The following is a 19,270-nucleotide window of genomic DNA, read 5'->3' as shown; positions in this document are numbered from 1 at the left end:
AACTAAGCTGAAAACCAGAACTCTATAAGATTGCTGAGGACAGTCATGAGCATACTAAATTCTAGACTAGGTTTTAGCAGTGTGTATGGAAGAGAGAGAAAAAACAAGAGGAATTACAATGAAAAATATTATTTTTGTTGTGCAAGTCTCTGTGCCTGAAGTCTTCCCCCCACTTCTCTATGGAAATCTTAGCCTTCAAGACCAGTATAAATCTAGACTCTTCTGAGATTCCTTCTTATGGAAGGAACTCCTCCAGTAATACCAGGCCCAAATGCTTTGAGGCACTTCGCTCGTGTTCACACAGTGTCACACTAGCATGTGATATAGTTAATGGCATAGGGAAACAAACAAATGTGTAGGTCTTCCCAGTGCTTCTTGAGAGAAGAAATATTTTATTCATTTTAGCGTCAGCATCTTCCACAGTACCAGGTCCTTATGACACTAACATTTATTACATGGGCAAAGCAGATGCCCTGAGATTCTCAGGTCTGGGTGTTGGCAAGAGTTGGCTCTTCTGACAGAAATAGGTGCTCCAGAACTGGGCTGGAACAAAAGCTTAGGAGTTATTGATATATACAGATGCCTAGAAGAGGAGTTATGGAAGGAGGACATTTGCAACTTTAGACATAATTATTAGCTGAAGTGATAGTCAGGGAGTCAAGTTGAAATGTTTCACTAGGAGCAAGAAGTAGGGTAGTGAAGTTCTGAAGGCCAAGACGGAAGATGTGGGAATTAAATATTATTCACATAAAGATGAAACCTGAAGATCTGAGAGTAGATGTAACCTTTAAATTCACAGCAGCTGTAACAACAAGAGACCAAAGAGCTAAGAGCTAAATCATGGCATAAACCCACAGGGAGGAAGCAAAGGGAGAGAGAGCTATCCTGTGGAGAACCACAGAAAGAATAATGTAACATAACCTCCTTGTCTATTTTTATGCAAATTTATTTTACAAAGCTTCTTTTTCCAAGTAATGTGTGCTCTTATTTTTACATTCAAAATTCAGCTTTTCTGAAGATAAATATTGGTAGATATCAAGTTTCTCTTGTCCTCTCTGCCAGGTTGCTATCAAATTGTGAGTATGGCATGTAAGTATGTGTCAGTGATGATTAATATAGTTTAAAGATTTTCATCTCATCAGATATTACATATTTACAAAAGTTTGCACAGAATACACTAATAACAAGGGAACTGTGAACTTCAGTAATTTCTCTTGGTTATAATAACCATACAAATTGCATTTTTAAATTATTCTAACAGATATTCAGTATCAAAAGATTATAATTCACCAGCAAGGTATAAAAAAGGTATTAAAATTATTTCTAAACTATCATATAGGATGATGTATGAAACATTTCACATAATAGCAGACTAAGTATCATAAAATATTAATTAAGTACCAAAGTAGTCATTAATACTCCTCTTTAACAAAAGGCAATTTCACAGCCTCATTTACCAACTAGAATGTCTCAAGTCTACTTCATAATTATGCTTTTTATTCATCTCTGTAAATTCCACTTAGTACTTTTTGGCAATTTTTTAACATAAATGCCCTGGATGTTGTTAAATTGGATTAGCAGCTCTATAAGTAATATATATTATATGTATATATTTAACTGTAGGTGATTCAACCTGTATTGTGGCAATCACTTTTTAACACCCTATTACGTGTTTAGAATTTATTTTATTACAACTAATTTTTAACCTCAACATTTTTGCAACATCTCTTTATGATGTTAGTTTTATAAATAGAAGGATATGGAGGACTAGGGGTTGTGGTCAGCCCTAGTTCTCTTCACATTGTTTTGGCCTGAGGCATGCCTGAGGATGGAATCATTTCAGGAGGATTAGAACCCAGATAAATAACCATAAAAGTCTTGCAACAACATCTCCTTTTAAAAATATACATTTCCAACAATGCGGATAGAGTATCAGAGTAAACAACTTCATTAGGCATATGAAAGCACATTTTAGATAAAGTACATTTGGCTGAAAATTATATGCATCTTTCTGCATCAGCCTTTTTTGAATTTAAGGACAATCTTTCAATTAACTGAGCCTGCTGCTACATACTAAAATGTAGTCTGAGTTAACAGCAGTTTGATTGGACATTCAGAATTACTGCTCCTGGAAGTTCTTAAAAGGTCACCTACTCCTTCTCTCTGCACTTAAGCAATTAAAATTGCACTTAAATATGGGACGAAAGGACAGAAAGGGAAAAGCAGATTTATTGAAGACAAACAATAGGACAAGCACCACTGGTACTAAGATGAGTAAGACAAGGCCCTCATCTCAATGAGTTCACAGACTAACTTGGTTTATGGGCATATAAACAAATAACAAAGAGAGAGCAGGCAGTTTTTGCATAGCACCTCGCACATAAGTGATCAGTAAATAGTAGTCCCTATTTTAGCTCCTAATAAAGTGCTCACCAAGTGCAAGAAGTCATCACTAATGTACAATAGTCCAGAGAAAACATGCTTACATTTCAGTCTGCAGGATCTCAAAACAAAGTGATGTTATTCATTTATCCATGCATGCATTCATTCATTCCTAAAAGGCGCTAATTACAGTGCAGTGACTAAGAGTAGAGGTCATTGCAACTGTTTGGCTTCCAAGCTAAACTCTAACACATAACTAACTACCTGTTCCCTTATTAGCAAAACAGGGAGGTAGCTACTTCACAAGGTTGTTTTGAGAGCTGATACATTTCTATAAATTGATACATACAAAAGTGCCTGACACAGAGAAAATGCTTTAAAACTCCAGTGATTATTATGTTTATCATATTAATATCCAGTGTTTACAGAGCAAAGTACTAGATGTTCTTTGGAACCAAAAATGCTACACCAGTTGTCCCAACCATAACCTCAGTGTTCTCCCCTCGCTCTCTGTGCCAGTCACACAGCATTCTTTGGCGTCCTTGACCTTGTCACAATTTGCTCCTCCAGCCCATAAACTGTACTCATACTGTTCCTTTTGTCTGGAACACTCTCTTTTTCTATTCAGGACTAATTAATTCCTTGTATTCAGGTCAACCATCCCTTTCTTGAGAAGCTTTTCCTGATTGTTTAGTGTAAATCTTGTTTCTTTGCTCCCTGCTATCATAAAACTGAGCCCCTTCACTGCACTGTCAGTCAATTGTTCTGTGATACTTTGATCAGTGTTGGTCTTTGCTACAAGAGGATAAGCTCGATGAGGCCAGGCCTCTTATCAATTTTTCTCAAACTTGTATCCCAGTTCCTTGTGCAGGCACAGTGCAGTACATAGTGGTCCTTCCATAAACAGTTATTGAAAGAATCAGTGAGTGTACTCACATATATTTTGATTTTAATAATATAAAAATTTCCTACTTTAAATCTCCCATAGTAAAGACCAAGTCAGGCTACTGATGCAAAGAAAGCAGCCACATGAACCTACAGAATGTGTTGTTCTTTAGCCTAAGGCCATAGATATGATGTCTCATCCAGGCCTTTGATCATGTGCACTGAGCTGACAACTGGTGGATCCATATAGAAAAACATAACCTAGAGCTCTCCAAGGAGAAGCCTCTGACACTCTATTTTTGCATTGGCTGTTATATTTAACATTTGTTAATATTAAACCCTCATAAAGCAAATCCTTTATGAATTATTTCTTACTTCGTAAAATCGTTTTAAATTGTAATGCCATACATATATTTGGTAAAACAAAAATTTAAATTACTAAAAAATGGTATATAATGAAAAGTAAAATATTCCATTTCTAAAACATCTCCAATTCCATTACCAGAGGCAACTTCTTTCAACAATTTCTATTACTTCTTTTTACAGTGATTATTATTACACTTATAAATAAAACTAGAGGCCCGGTGCACAAAAATTTGTGCACTCGGGGGGGGAGGGGGGGGTCCTTCAGCCCGGCCTGTGCCCTCTCCCAGTCTGGGACCCCTCAGGAGATAACGACCTGCTGGCTTAGGCCTGCTCCCGGGTGGCAGAGGGCAGGCCTAATCCCTAGGTGCAGCCCGTGGTCGGGCTCAGAGCAGGGCCGATTGGGGAGTTGGGGCGCCGCCCCCTGTCATGCATAGAGCAGGGCAGATTGGGAGGTTGTGATGCCACCCTCAGTCATGCTCAGGGTAGGGCCAATTGGGGGGTTGGGGCACCGTCCCCTGTCACACTTAAGGCAGGGTCAATGGGGAGGTTGCGGTGCCACCCCCTGTCACGCACAGAGCAGGGCCAATCAGGGGGTTGGGGCGCTGCCCCCTGTCACACACAGAGCAGGGCCCATCAGGGGGTTGGGGCACTGCCCTCTATCACCCACAGAGCAGGGCTGATCAGGGGGTTGGGGCGCCGCCACTCTCACACTCAGGGCAGGGCCGATGGGGAGGTTATGGCTCTACCCCGTCACACACAGAGCCACAGGGTGATCAGGGGGTTTGGGCGCTGCCCCCTGTCACGCTGACCCCGGTGCCAGGAGGCATATTACCCTTTTACTATATAGGGTAGGGGCCTGGTGCATGGGTGGGGACCGGCTGGTTTGCCCTGAAGGGTGTCCTGGATCAGGGTGGGAGTCCCCACTGGGCTGCCTGGCCAGTCTGGGTGAGGGGCTGAGGGCTGTTTTCAGCCTAGGAGTGACTGAAGTTCCCAACCGCTCCTTTTTTTCTTTTTCTTTTTTTATTCTGGGCCAGCTTTACCTTGAGGCTTGGCTCCAGGTCTTAGGCCTCCGCGGCTGAAAGTAGGTTTCTGGCCTTTGCTTACAATGTTGCGAATCTGCTGGCTGAAGTCCGGTATTTGTTACAATGTTTCTTAAACTGCCCGCTCAGAGGCCTGCAGCCGCAGGCGGGGAACGTTGGTTTCCTCCAACGATCCTCCGTCACTGAGGCAAGCAAGCCTCATGTTAGTTTCAAGCTGCCTGGCTGCCGGCCACCATCTTGGCTGACAGTTAATTTGCATATCTCGCTGATTAGTCAATGAAAAGGGTAGCGGTCATACGCCAATTACCATGTTTCTCTTTTATTAGTGTAGATATTTATAACTCTAAGTCTTTATAACTTTTAGATAGAATCTACTAAGTTCTTGCATACCTGAAACTAATATAATATTATATGTCAACTATCTATACTAATAATAGAGAAATATACAAATTGTCTGGGATGCCGTCACAGTAACAATAACAACCGAACAGCAGGCTGCATGGGGCAACCAGACCAGCAGGGGGGTTAGTGAGGGACGGCCAAATGACTGAACAGTAGGCTGTGTGGGATGACCAGGCTGGCAGGGTGGGCAGTTGTGGGTGACCAGGCCAGCAGGGGGTCAATTGGGGGTGAACAGGCCAGCAGGGGGGTGACCATGCTGGCACGGGGGACAGTTGGAGGCAACCAGGCCAACAGGGGGTCAATTGGGGGCAACCAGGCCGGCAGTGGAGCAGTTGGGGGCAACCAGACTGGCACGAGGGGCTGTTGGAGGTGACCAGGCTGGCAGGGAGGGGTAGTTGGGGGCAACCAGGCCAGGAGGCAGAGGTGGTTAGGGGTGATCAGGCCGGAAGGGGGGGAATTTACAGGTGATCAGGCAGGCAGTCAGGTGAGCAGTTAGGAGCCAATGGTCCTGGATTGTGAGAGGGATGTCCGGGATTGGAGAGGGTGTAGGCTGAGCTGAGGGGACCCCCAACTGCTCTTCCCTGCCAGCCTGGTCACCCCCAACAGCCCCCTAGTACCTAAATTAAAAAAAATGTTTTTTAAATGGAAGGATTAAATGTTTCTATTTTAAAATAAAGGAAATATATATATATATAGTCGACTAATTTCTACTATGAAAAATAGACCAATTATAGTACCTCTCACGCCTCTTCTCCTTCTAATTCTTGTTTTTGTTAGTAATATTGTATAATTCTAATTTTTCTGATAGCTATATTTTATCATAAATTATTAACTTCAAGCCTCTAGTTAGTCATTATTCATCATTGTTAGATAGTATCTATTTACTATACACTATATAAGATAAGGAAATTAGCGCACCTACATTTCCATCTCTGCTGTCTATTTCTTACCTTATTCTACTGGCTAAACAATTATTCATATTATCAAGGTCTATAATATTTACATTACCTTACATCCTACATTTATTTTTGCTTTTTATTTGATTTTATTATTTTTTTTAGGTTCTTTTTTTTTATTATTATTGCTTAAAGTATTACAAAGGGTATTGCATATGTGTCCTTTTTTCCCCCCCATCCTTGACAGTCCCCTAGCCTCCCCTTAAATTTGTCTGCAGATGGATTTAAAAATTTGAAAACAATATATAGCATTTTTAAATCATTATTATTATACAGTTAATTTTTACTATGAAATTAATAAAGAAATTTGGGGTTTTTCAGATTTTTGTAAGATACTGGTTTCCATTTAATTTGAATCATTAGACATCTGCCAAAAAACATAGAGAGACAATATTTATTTTAAATGTCTTTTGAATAAAGTACTCTCAGCATCCTTTGGGGATATAGTCTAAGGACAGATAAGGTTAGCAAAACAATCTGAAACTTCACTTTCTGTTTTATTTTTTAGTAGTAATTAATAATGATTTTATTTGGGGGGTTGCAAAGACTAAATTCTGCATCTTAATAAGATGTGTTCTGTAAGGGTCAGATTTAAAATTTGGTATTTCAAAAGCAAATGTTTAAGGCCCATTACAAAACAAGGGGGGCGGGGGGAGACATAGGAGTGGTGGTGGTAATAACCAAATCCTTACTATGAGAAGGAAAAAGGACAATCTAGTACCCTTTCCTTTATAACTTTAGTCAAAAAGGTAACAATTGTATGTAAGTTTAAAACCTTAAACCAACAAATAGTCAAGTTTGAGAAATTTTGAGAGCCTTAAAACATTAACTCAGGCCTTTAATTTGTTTATGCTATATACTGATGAAATTGGGAAAGTTTAAAGAACGTATTACAACATGTGTTCTGAAGGACACACCATGATGTCATTTCCTGGCTACAAGAAATTAGTCTGACCCAGAATTACACCTCTTACATACTTAAATAAGATGAATGATAAGAACCAAGCAAGTTCTCCATCTATATTTGCATCTGACATCCAGAAAAACAATTCAAACCTTTGGTTTCCTAGAGCATCAGCTTTCTACTTTGGAGACCATACATATCACACAAGGCAGGTAGAGGAAGTAAGTATTTTGAATGATAGGCTTTGGATGACAAAACAAGAATGGTGGAATTTTTTTTTAAATAAGGATGAAAGATTATTTTAAAATTTTAATTCTACATATTCAAGATGGAAGAAACCAGGTTTAACTGCTGTTAATTTTATTTGGTTTTATTTTATTTTACTTTATTAATTTTTGGAAAATTGGCCACCCTTGAGAATGAGCAAATACGTTACCATGTAGGTGTGGAAAAATGAATACAGTCATGGGCTTGAGAGAAAAGCTAGCCAGAACAAAAGAAGTATCAACTTCCTTACTCTGTACATTGCAGACCAAATCTAGATACTATTTAATTCTAGGCATGCCATTTTAGAATATAATATTGATAGAGTGTAAATGATCAACATTCTTACCTCATAGTTTCTTGACCTTTTTTCATCGTCAAGGACTTGCCCTCCAACTTTTCTTTTAGCTTCCTCCTCCCATGGACGATGGGAGGCAGAGTACATCGCTTATCTTTGTTGATTGTCTTGTCCCAATCTCTGGCTGCACATTAGTATCACACGGGAGGCAGTAAAATATATCCCTGCTTGAAACTCACTCTAGAAAAATTACAAAGGATTGGGGTGAAGGGTGGGAGGAGTGCTGGGCACTTTTAAAAGCTCCACAGATGTTTCCAATGTGCAAGCAGAGCTGAGAATCCCTGTCCAAAACAGATCCTATCGGCTTCGCGGACAAGGGTTAACATTTTCTTCTCAGTGCTGAGATGTGAAAGAGATGTGCTTTCTGAGTTCATGCATTTTCAAATTCTAATTTATTAAAGTGTGAAAATATACTAAGCTATTTAGGCATTGTATTCTGGGTAGTTTCCCAAAACATTAACTTATGCCCCAAGAATTTATAAACATCATTTATCAGACAAGGAGAAAACACTCTTGGGTAATATTTTGATAGAAGCTTTCAAATTCAGTATTGTAAATATAATCGATGAGATGGTTTTTCATAGGTCAGATACTAAAAGTGTTTGGTTATTTACATATAGGTATTTCAAAATAAGAAAATGACCTAGTGAAACACTGTTCTATTTTGTTTTTAAGAAAGCTGCTTTGGCATGATAGTTTTTAATTACAACATACACTCTAGGGTTGAATGTCTTAGAGGAATGAGAAAGTCTCATATGCATTGGCTGATAGAAGATGACAGAAAGGATGTAATTAAATGTAAAATAAATATATGCTTTGTTTTCTTAAGGATGAAGCAAGTGTTAAAAACTGTGGTAGATCTTTTAATCTGTTGCTATGCCAACAGAAAAATTTTAAATGGATTCAAGAAATGGGACAATTTTCAGGAATATAAGCACAACCTATTTCAAATAAGTAAAATTGTATTCATATTATCCCCCCAAGGGGATAGAGTCTTAAGGGAATTAGTGTAGAATTAATGGATCAGTTTTTTTTTTCCTCTAACCACAGCAGACATGAGGCACAAAATCTCAGGCTATATTTCTCTCAGATCTAGATCTGAATTTAGGTTAAACTTTTTGAGGATTGTGGGCAGCACTGTTCCCCAGTGTGTAGGTAGCAGGACAGCATGTTTCTACCATTTTAAGACTGACTAATGCACACAAGAAACAAAAGTCAATAAACCTCGACCTGTATTTGTCTGTATAATACCAAAATGATATAGTTTTCCAATATAAAAACATCTTAATAAAATACATGTTTTTGCAAATCACCAGCATTCTTCCTGAATCAGACAAAGATAGGCATTATTTTTCCAAAGAAGAAACAAAGATTAAAGTAAAGGATGACCTGAAATCTATAAATTATAGAGAATTAAAATGATAAATTCCTTCAAGTTCTATTTATATGAGATAGGACTTTAACAGTTGGATATTCAGTGCTATGATCAACTTCATAGCTTTCTCACAAATAAATACAGGCATTTCTCTTTTTAAGGGAAGTTATGTTTATTATAAAAATACATGTAAGAAAACATTTTAGTACATGCAGAGGGTCTTCCCTTAAGTGTAGAGCAAGTCAAATATAGATTGCCTCCACACAATAAAGATGAAAATTTAGTTCAACTGCCTTTCCTGAAGGTATTTCTATAAAGAGAGAACTAGATAATTCACAGTAATTAAAAAGTGTTTTCTATTAAATGCTTGTCTGTGTGGGTGAGTCTGTCTTATTGCTTATGAGCAATAAAAGAAAAACCTTTACTTCAGCTTCTTTCAAATGTTTATTTTTAAATTACTTAATTATCAAATGGAATGATTAATTTAATTTTATATTATTTTTTATATTGTGATTATTTTGTTTTGTTCTGAAGCTGAGAAAACATCTGAAAGTGAGTAGCATAAGGAGAGAAGTGGCATTCTTTTTTTTCCACTAGGTTTCTATCATCTGTCCTTAGTTTTTGCTTTATTTTTTAAACAGGTGGAGCTAAACAGATCCACAAATACACGGTTTGAGCTCATCTCTAAATCCTGAGCACATTCGCACAGAGAGAAGGACTACCTGTTGGCTATTGGATATCACTGAGTTTTACTTCATCTTTGTTTTCTGAAGAGTGAGCCACCACTATTACCTTCATTAATCCTATAGAATATGCAAATCGACCAAACAGCAGAACAACTGGTCACTATGATACGCACTGACCACCAGGGGGCAGATGTGCAATGCAGGAGCTGCCCTCTGGTGGTCAGTGTGCTCCCACAGGGGCAGTGCTTCTCAGCCAGAAGCTGGGCTCACAGCTGGTGAGCGCAGTGGCTGTGGCGGGAGCCTCTCCGGCCTCCGTGGCAGTGCTAAGGATGTCCAACTGATGGCTTAGGCCTGCTCCTCATGGGAAGCAGGCCTAAGCCATCAGTCGGACATCCCCCAAGGGCTCCCAGACTGTGAGACGATATAGGCCAGGCTGAGGGACACCCCCCCACCCACCCAAGTGCACTAATTTCATGCACTGGGCCTCAAGTATTACATAATAAATGACAGCTTTATCATTACATCAGTGCCCTTCAGCAGTCTTCTAACATGTTTATGCATTTATCTAAGAAATATAAGCTCCACTTACACCTATTTCTATACTTAGTGTACATTATTTCCTGGAATATCTAAATACCATAGGTACAGTGGTAGTTTATGTAAGTTACCAAAAAAAAGTAAGAAATTTGGTGAACATACATGATCATTATATTCTTTTTTTTAATATATATTTTATTGATTTTTTACAGAGAGAAAGGGAGAGGGATAGAGTTAGAAACATCAATGAGAGAGAAACATTGATCAGCTGCCTCCTGAACACCCCCTACTGGGGATGTGCCCGCAACCAAGGTACATGCCCTTGACTGGAATCGAACCTGGGACCTTTCAGTCCCCAGGCCGACGCTCTATCCACTGAGCCAAACCGGTTAGGGCAGATCATTGTATTCTTAAACATGGTTGATTGTCCTATCTTATGTCACAAAGTGTGTCCCACTCCCCCCACCCCCATTAAAAAAAAAAAAAAAAAACAGTAGCTTTGGGGAAAAAATAATTCATGAGTATGGTTGAATACATACAGGAAATTTTGATCTATACTATTGGCATTCAAACTTTTAAACTTCAGAGTACTTTTATTGGGAGAAGAGTCCAAGATATAAAAAGATAAACAAACAACAATGACCTTCACTGTTGGCTCTCCTGGCTCACTAGGTACCTCCAAACTACCTACTAAGGATAGTTTGAAAACCGCTAGTCTTCATTTTCATTGTATTCTTTCATTATATTTGTTTTCTATATTTTCCCTTTCAATGTGGAGTACTATCCATTTTAATCTGTAAAGGTTTAGAAATGCCTTCACCCTCTCAGTTATATTAGAAATGATATTTCTGCATCTTCTATCTCATGTTTTATTCAATCTGCCCATGCCTCTGTTTCCTCATCTGTAAATGGGGATTACAATAGTATTTAACTTTTGCAAGTATTATATTTATACATTAAAAATAATATATAATTAACATTATGTAATATTTCATAAGCACATTTATATATTACCTAGATGTACTGTAGGAGATAAAAAACTGTATTTTTATTTACATGTACAAAGTGCTTGGGACAATCAGCAATAAATAAAGCATTTGTCAAATACAAAAATAAAAGTTTAAGTGGAGTTGATACAACTTATAAGTTTGAAAGTATCATGTTTTATATAAAAGGCCAAAATATTATTTTCTATTTTGTTTCTAATTTTATGCTTTAGGCTACTCTATAGTTGTTGATTTGCAAGGTTGAGTTGCACCAAATTCGAGTTGAAGTACTCAGGAAGTGACCGTCCACAGAGTTTTTATTTTCCATAAATGGACATTTCCAAAAGTCCAGAGGCTCAACCACACATGGTTAGGTATCCGGGGTTCATTCCCCTCACGGCTGCTCCCAGTCAATCTCGTCTGCACTCATCAGGCGCACGACACTGTAGCTTGTTCTCATCAGTCTGGTCTGTCAGAACTCTGAGGAGCTGAACATCATCTCTAACCTAGTGATTTCATTGTTTACTCTTTTTTCAGAACATTTATAACATGTTAAATATGACAGCAGCCCTGGGCCTTCAGAGACACTTCTGTTTCTACTTCTCTCTCCTACATTTTGTTTACTTTATATCCTTTAATGAGGATTGGGATCCTGATTGGTTTAACTCTTAGGATAACTCCAAGGATCTTTTTCTTGGGAAGGGGTAGGAAGAAGGAAAATAATTTATGTCAAAAATTTCTTAGTGGCTTAAAAATCTAGATAAACATGAGAGTAAACAAAACTAAATGCATGAAAATAGAAGGCCCAAGGCCAGAACACAAAGGCAAGTGCCTAGCTGCCACAGATGTCAGATTGTCTTTTCTTCCTGTATTTTTCTCATAAGTTGTTATAGTTCCTGGTTATAGGGTTATCTTAGGGGCTTCTAGTATCCTTTATATGATTTTGAGTAAATTTAAGTGCTGCTCAGGTATTCCTCATTTCATGACAAAAGCAGTTCAGACCACAAAGCTGTGATCTTGAGAAATTCATAAATGAAACCAAAGCTCTGTGTGAGAAGCCATAATGAACAGTTATAATTTGGAGGGATCTCACACAAAAATTACATTCCAGAAAGTGTTATAACAGGACCACTCACTGAGTATCCTGGGTATTTCAATAGAAACCCTTCCTACTCTTTCTATTCAAGGAGTAAAAATAAAATTAATACAATTTTCAAAGCAATGAGCCCTTCTACTTGAATGTACTTAAAAAAAAAAACAACTTTTTTTAAACACTGTTTAAAAAAACCATTTTCCTATAATAGACATTCATAATTGAATGCTTAAAAATTGATATAAAACATTTCTAAAACTTGATAGGTTAAGAAAACATTTCTAGCGTAGCTGGCATGGCTCAGTTGTTGAGCATTGACCTATGAACCAGGAGGTCACAGTTGGATTCCCGGTCAGGGCACATGCTCAGGTTGTGGGCTCAATCCCCAGTATGGGGCGTGCAGGAGGCTGCTGGTCAATGATTCCTTTTCATCATTGATGTTTCTATCTCTCCCTCTCCCTTCCTCTCTGAAATCAATTAAAAAATATTTTTTTTAAAAAAGGAAACATTTCGAAAACTGGGTGGTTAAATTCTACTAAGAAGGGAGCTCAAGTAAGGCCTAAAGATGTTTTTTCTTCCTATATTCTATCTAAAGTCATTGAACAGAAATCCTAAAATTTTAGCTAATTATTTGAAGAACAAAATTTAATTATGATTCAACATGTTTATTAAGCACCAACTATATGAAAGTCCCTGTGCTAAGTGTTGCACTAAACTCTGGGAGGTGCAACAGTGTACAAATTTTTCTAGATAGCATTCCTTCAAAGAACATGGAGACTAGTCAATAAAATATTACATTTCCAAAAATAACTATTATAATACTATCTAGTGCTTACTAAGTAAAGGCTATCCTCTAAGTACTTTACCTGTATTAATGCATTTAATCTTCACCACAACCTTAAAGTTTATATGTGAGGAAACTAGGCACAAAGAGGTTAAGTGAACTGTCTGAAAACCACAAAGCTATCAAATGACCAAGCCAAGATTGAACCCAATCAGCCACACTCTGAACCTCTGATCCTCTCTATTCTGTCAAACAAAATTGTTCGTTATGCCAGATAACAGTTAAAGAGTGCAATAAGAATTAAGAAAAAAAACCTAATATTAAGGGCTCACAGTGAAAGCATCTCCCACTTGGGTTGGCTAAGTTACTGTAACAGGAATTTGCATGAGGCACACTGAAGTTGGCTTTTCCTTATAGTTCTTGATCAAGGTGTTATATTTTAATCATCTCAGTCACTGTAATAATCTCCTATGTGTCTTAGTCCATTCTGGCTGCTACAACAAAATGCCATAGACTGGGTGGCTTATACACAACAGAAATGTGTTTCTCACAGTGCAGGAGGCTAAAATATCTGAGATCAGAGCGTCAGCACGGTTGGGTGAGGGCCCTCTTACAAGCTGCAGATGTCTCCTTATGTCCTCACATGGCTAGCTCTCTGGGACCTCTTACAGAAAGCAACTGATTTCACTTATGAGGGCTCTGCCTTCGTAACCTAATCACCCCCACACCAATACCATCACCTTGGGGATTAGATTCAACATATGAATTTGGGGAGGGGGACAGAAACATTCAGACCATGGCACTATTTTATATGGTAGTTCATTTTCATTTACTGAGCGTGGGAATTATTACTTCCATGTTACAGGTGAAGAGATGAAGGCTCAAATAATTTAAATATTTTCCAATGCCCCACCATAACTAAGTTGCCGAGAAGAGTCTGAAAGATGACTGTTGAGTTAGATCTTAAAATAAAAGTATTTTAACAAGTAAAAATATGGTGGAATTTTAGGCAAAGGTTGGATAAAGCACAAGATTCAAGAGCAGATAGGGTAAAAAATTGTAGGAGGAATTTGTGAGTAGTCTAGTTTGACTGGTATATAGGATTCATCTAAGAGATAAGATGTTGGCAAAAAGAAGTATGAGAATGCAACTGGAGAGGTGTTGGTGCTGGCCATAATAGACTGGAAGTCCTCTTGTGCAAGTGATAACTGAGGCTCTGGGAAAAAGCAAAATTGTAAAGGGAGATAAGGTAAGACTAGGGTTATAGAGGGAGGCCAAGGGACATGCAGGACGGGAAAAAGAAGAGAAAACCATGACTAAAATAGGAAATAGTCATCAGATAAGAAATGCAGAATAAGATAGCAGTGTCCAAGAAAGAAAAAGATGATCTCAAGGACTGAGTGGACAAAAGGTCAAATGCTATATGTATTAAGATACAAAAATAGGAAATAAGCATCAAGTGCTTTTACACAAATACACACACACACACACAAAGTCTATCCACATTGATTCTTTAAATGTCATTTACTTACACTATACAACCTATCCTACAAAACAACTTTATAAAACATCATCGAAAATTGCATATGGATTTGAATTTTTTCTTGTCACCAAAAATTTTTGAAATTTTATAGGAACACTAAGCATGGTAATACTTTATTTTCTCCAACATACAGCTGGTAATTTAAAGAAAACACACACAGTATTTCCTTTAAAAATACAATGTAGCCCTAGCCGGTTTGGCTCAGTGGATAGAGTGTCAGCCCTCGGACTGAAGGGTCCAGGTTCAATTCCGGTCAAGGGGGAGTATCTTGGTTGCAGGCTCGATCCCAGGCCCTGGGTGGGGCATGTGGAAGGCAACTAGTCAATGTTTCTCTCTCCCATCGATATTTCTCTCTTTCTGTCTCTCCCCCCTCCTTTCCACTCTCTCTAAAACTCAATGGAAAAATATCCTCAGGTGAGGATTAACAACAACAAAAAATACAATATAATAGTTATGTGACCTGACCTTCAGTCAATCAACATGTAGTCTTGGTAGTCAAGTCCCATATCCAGATCCTTTTTCTCAAGTATCTTAGGTAAGAGACCTTCAGCCCACACCTCTCAAAATATCTTTTCAACCCCCGCCCCCAAAAAAGCTGTGTGCCAATTGTCTTCTGGAGTTTCTGATTTCTTTCCAGCTCACACGTGCTCACACATGCTATTATCCTAACAACTCACCGAATCCTTAGCAATTTTAAAAATACACACTGTATCCCAGATATTAAAATCACACTTACCAAGTTTAATAGAATGTACTGAAAGCAGCATTGGAGTACCAAATGCACACCAATTTTTATAAAAATCTTCCTCTGTCTACTATGCAACCTAAAATAGTTTTCTCAAAAAGAAACTTTTTTTCTCTTCCCTTCTTAATTCATCCTCTCCTTCCTTTCTCCTGTCTCTGTTTTTCTGCCTTTGTTATTCTGTGAAAAATTGAACATATTATCCCATTGATATTTCTCCCTAATGATAGCAACATTTATTCCTGGAGGGTTTCTTAGCTAACTTGTTTCACCTGTGGCAGTTTTCGCTAAATCTCAGATCGGAATTTCTATACCTATCTAAACGGATCCTTTCTCATCCTGCCCCTAGGCCTCAGAGGTATGGAATCCGTGGTGTGTTCTGATGTTATTCAACGATAAGGCAGGAGCAGAGATTAGATGTGTTCTGAACTGTATTCATGTTCTCTTTTTGGTTGCCTAGGAGAAGGAAGAAATCTTTAGAAAAATATTTCAGAAAATCTTTTCTGAGTTGATATGTAGTGCATTTCTCCTTTTTTATACAAGGTGACAGTGTGTGTGAGATGTAAAGATGAGTTTGCTCAGGCAATTACCCCTTGTTGATCGCAGATTATTTCCTCTGGCAAACTCGAAAATAACTTGTTGGTGTATAAGTTACTGCTGTTCTGGGATGTAGTAATTTACTCTCCTGCCTTTTTTATGAGCACATTTATTTTAATCAGTAGAGTTCAGAATAGCTCTTTTTCATCTAGCTCCATCTCTTTTGGAGTTATGCACCTTCTAACATATAATGAAGGAAGTCCTTTTGCACACACAGGAGAAAAGAGGCATGATATATTACTGGAAAAAAAAAAGGTCTTTGAACAGGAACTCACATCCCATGATCTTTGTTTTCATGTTAAAAACACAATTTATTCTCTACAGCTCCAGCCAAATTATTTTTCTTACAAAAACAATGTTTCACCTCACAGAGCAACTCAACATTATCTTTCATTCTGGGGACTGATAACATAGAATAGTTACACACGTAGGATGAAGAAGAACATGAAAGAATTCAGGTTGACAAAACCAATACAACTTTTAAGAAATATTGCAGGTTATACACACTACTGAATGCTTATAGGATAAAAGCAAGCTGGGGAGTTTTACGCCCTTCACCATTTTGCAGATGAAAAATGAAAGAGTCAAGAAAAGAAAAAGATAACTTTTCCATGGCAACTTGGAAGTTTCATAGAGATCAAACAAATATTTTAACTAAGATCCCTAGCCTCTCCTGTTACACAGTTTCTCTTAAGGGGAACCCTTAGCCACCTCCTCACAGAGCTCTTGCTAATTCTAATAGAGGTATACCCACTTCTGGGTATTTATATGAAGAATATCCAAAGACACTAATTAAAAAGATACATGCATTCCTATGTTCTTTGCAGCATATTTCCAATAACCAAGATATGAAAACAACCTATGTGTCCATCAATGGATAAATAAGATGTGGTGTGTGTGTAGGCTTGACAGATCTGCTGCTGATTCTTTATGTTCTTGTTACCTTATTCTCCCAGTCATAAAGATGAGCAACCTCATCTTTACGTCTCACACACACTGTCACTTTGTATAAAAAGCATGATATGCAAATCAACCGGACAGCTGAACAGTGGAAGGGCCTTCCGGATGGCCTTCCAGACGAAGCCAGGGCTGCGAGGGCCTGCTCTTGCACGAATTTTGTGCATTAAGCCTCTAGTATATATGTAATATGTCACATATATATTCCATATATATATATATATATATATATATATATATATATATGTATATATATATATATATATATATATATATATATTCGATATGTGTATCTATGTGTATGAAATGGAATACCACTTAGCCATAAAAAAAATGAAATCCTGCAATTTGTGTCAACATAAATCCACCCTGGGGATATAATCCTAAGTGAAATAAGTCAGAAGGAGAAAGACAAATACTGTATGATTTCACTAACGTGGAATCTAAAACAAACTCATAGGTACAGAGCACAGAGAGAAAGGGTGTTTGGGATGATGGAAGGAGTAAAGGGGGTCAATTGTATGGTTATGGACAGTAACTAGACTCTTGGGGGCGATCCCTTTGTAGCATATACAGATGCTGATTTATAATGCTGTATACCTGAAACATGTAATTTTTTTTAAAAAAGAGGTGTATCATTTAGTTTTCTCTGGAACATAGTAACAATGACAATGTTAGTGACTCAACCACTCCACTCAGGTATTTCCAAGGGAAGTGCAAAGTTTTCCTGATTGAGCACAGATACCAAAAGCTGAGAGCTGTGCATTCTTTTTTTAAAATATATTTTTATTGATTTCAGAGAGGAAGAAAGTGGCAGAGAGAGGTAGAAACATCAATGATGAGAGAGGATCATTGACTGGCTGCCTCCTGCATGCCCCACACTGGGAATCAAGCCCGCAACCTGGGCATGTGCCCTGACCAGGAATTGAACCATGACCTCCTGGTTCATAGGTCAGCCACTGAGCCGCCCTGGCTGGGCTTGACAGCATCTGCTGCTGATTCTTTATGCTCTTGTTACCTTATTCTCCCAGTCATAAAACACTAAGTAAAAAGTTTCCTCTCATCTTGAGGTTTATTAAGAGGACAAAGGAAAACTAAAGATGTAGAAGCATTTGGTTTTCTTGAAAATAAAAGGAAAGTAATTGGAAAGCATTACTTCCTTGTGCTTCTATAATTTATAATGCCAGTTCAACATACTAGTACAAACACATTCCTGATGACATTTTCATCTCGAAATCACATGCATCAATGCTATATGTAAATATAATGTTAATAATTAAACAGAACAGCAGCAAAGGTTTTTACTTTTTTTTATTTTTTGTTACTCCTCACCTGAGGATATTTTTCCATTGATTTTTAGAGAGTGGGGAGGGAAAGACAGAGAGAGTGAAGCAATCAATGTGAGAGAGACACATCTATTGGTTGCCTCCCACACATGCCAGGACTGGGGCCTGGGATCAAGCCTGAAACCACAACCGAGATATGTGCCCTTGACTGGAATCTAACCCAGGACCCTTCAGTCTGCAGGCCAACGCTCTTTACATTTTTGTTGTTGTTGTTGAATAAGTAGAAATTCTCTTTATCTGACTAGCAGTAAATTTGCTTCACATGCCTTAGAATTAGATGATTGCAAGGAAACAGCCCAAATATATGCTGAAACCATGGTGGTGTGTTTTTTTTAATATATTTTAAAAGTAGTAAGTTTACAAATCTATTCTCCCTAATAAACTGTTGTAAAATCTGGAAATATATACTAAATCGATGCTTTGTTTTCTTTAATATAAACCATGTGTGAAGAGAAAGTAGAGAATGATAACTATATATACACTAGAGGCCCAATGCACAAATTCCATGCAAGAGTAGGCCTTCCTTCCCCCCAGCTGCCAGCACGGTTTCCCTCTGACACCCGAGACCCAGGCTTCTCTTGCAGCCCCAGCTTCGTCCAGAAGGCCGTCCATCTAATTAGCATATCATGCTTTTATTATTATAGATATGTGTATATACTAGAATATATATACACTGAGTGAGCAGATTATTATGACCACCTGATGTTTGTAGGCAATTAACTATAATTTCACACTGAAGTAGCTAGAGGGCCAGACCATTATAAATAGGGAAGCAGGTTGTTTTATCACGACAGTAGAAGTGATTTCTTTCTGAAGATATGGATAAACAACGTGATTTAACAGCCTTTGAACGTGGGATATATATATATATATATATATACTGACTGGCCAGATTATTATGACCACCCATCAGTACTTCATTGGGCCGCCTTTTGCCTTCAATACTGCAGCGATTCTTCTTGGCATTGACTCCACGAGATGTTGAAAGGTGATGCTAGGAATCTGACACCATGCCTGATGAATAGCACTGCCCAGTTCTGTGAGATTTGATGGTTGTGGAACCAGCT

This window comes from Myotis daubentonii, chromosome 4, assembly GCF_963259705.1.
Source record: "Myotis daubentonii chromosome 4, mMyoDau2.1, whole genome shotgun sequence".
NCBI classification, from domain to species: domain Eukaryota; kingdom Metazoa; phylum Chordata; class Mammalia; order Chiroptera; family Vespertilionidae; genus Myotis; species Myotis daubentonii.
This window is presented reverse-complemented; position numbering follows the sequence as displayed.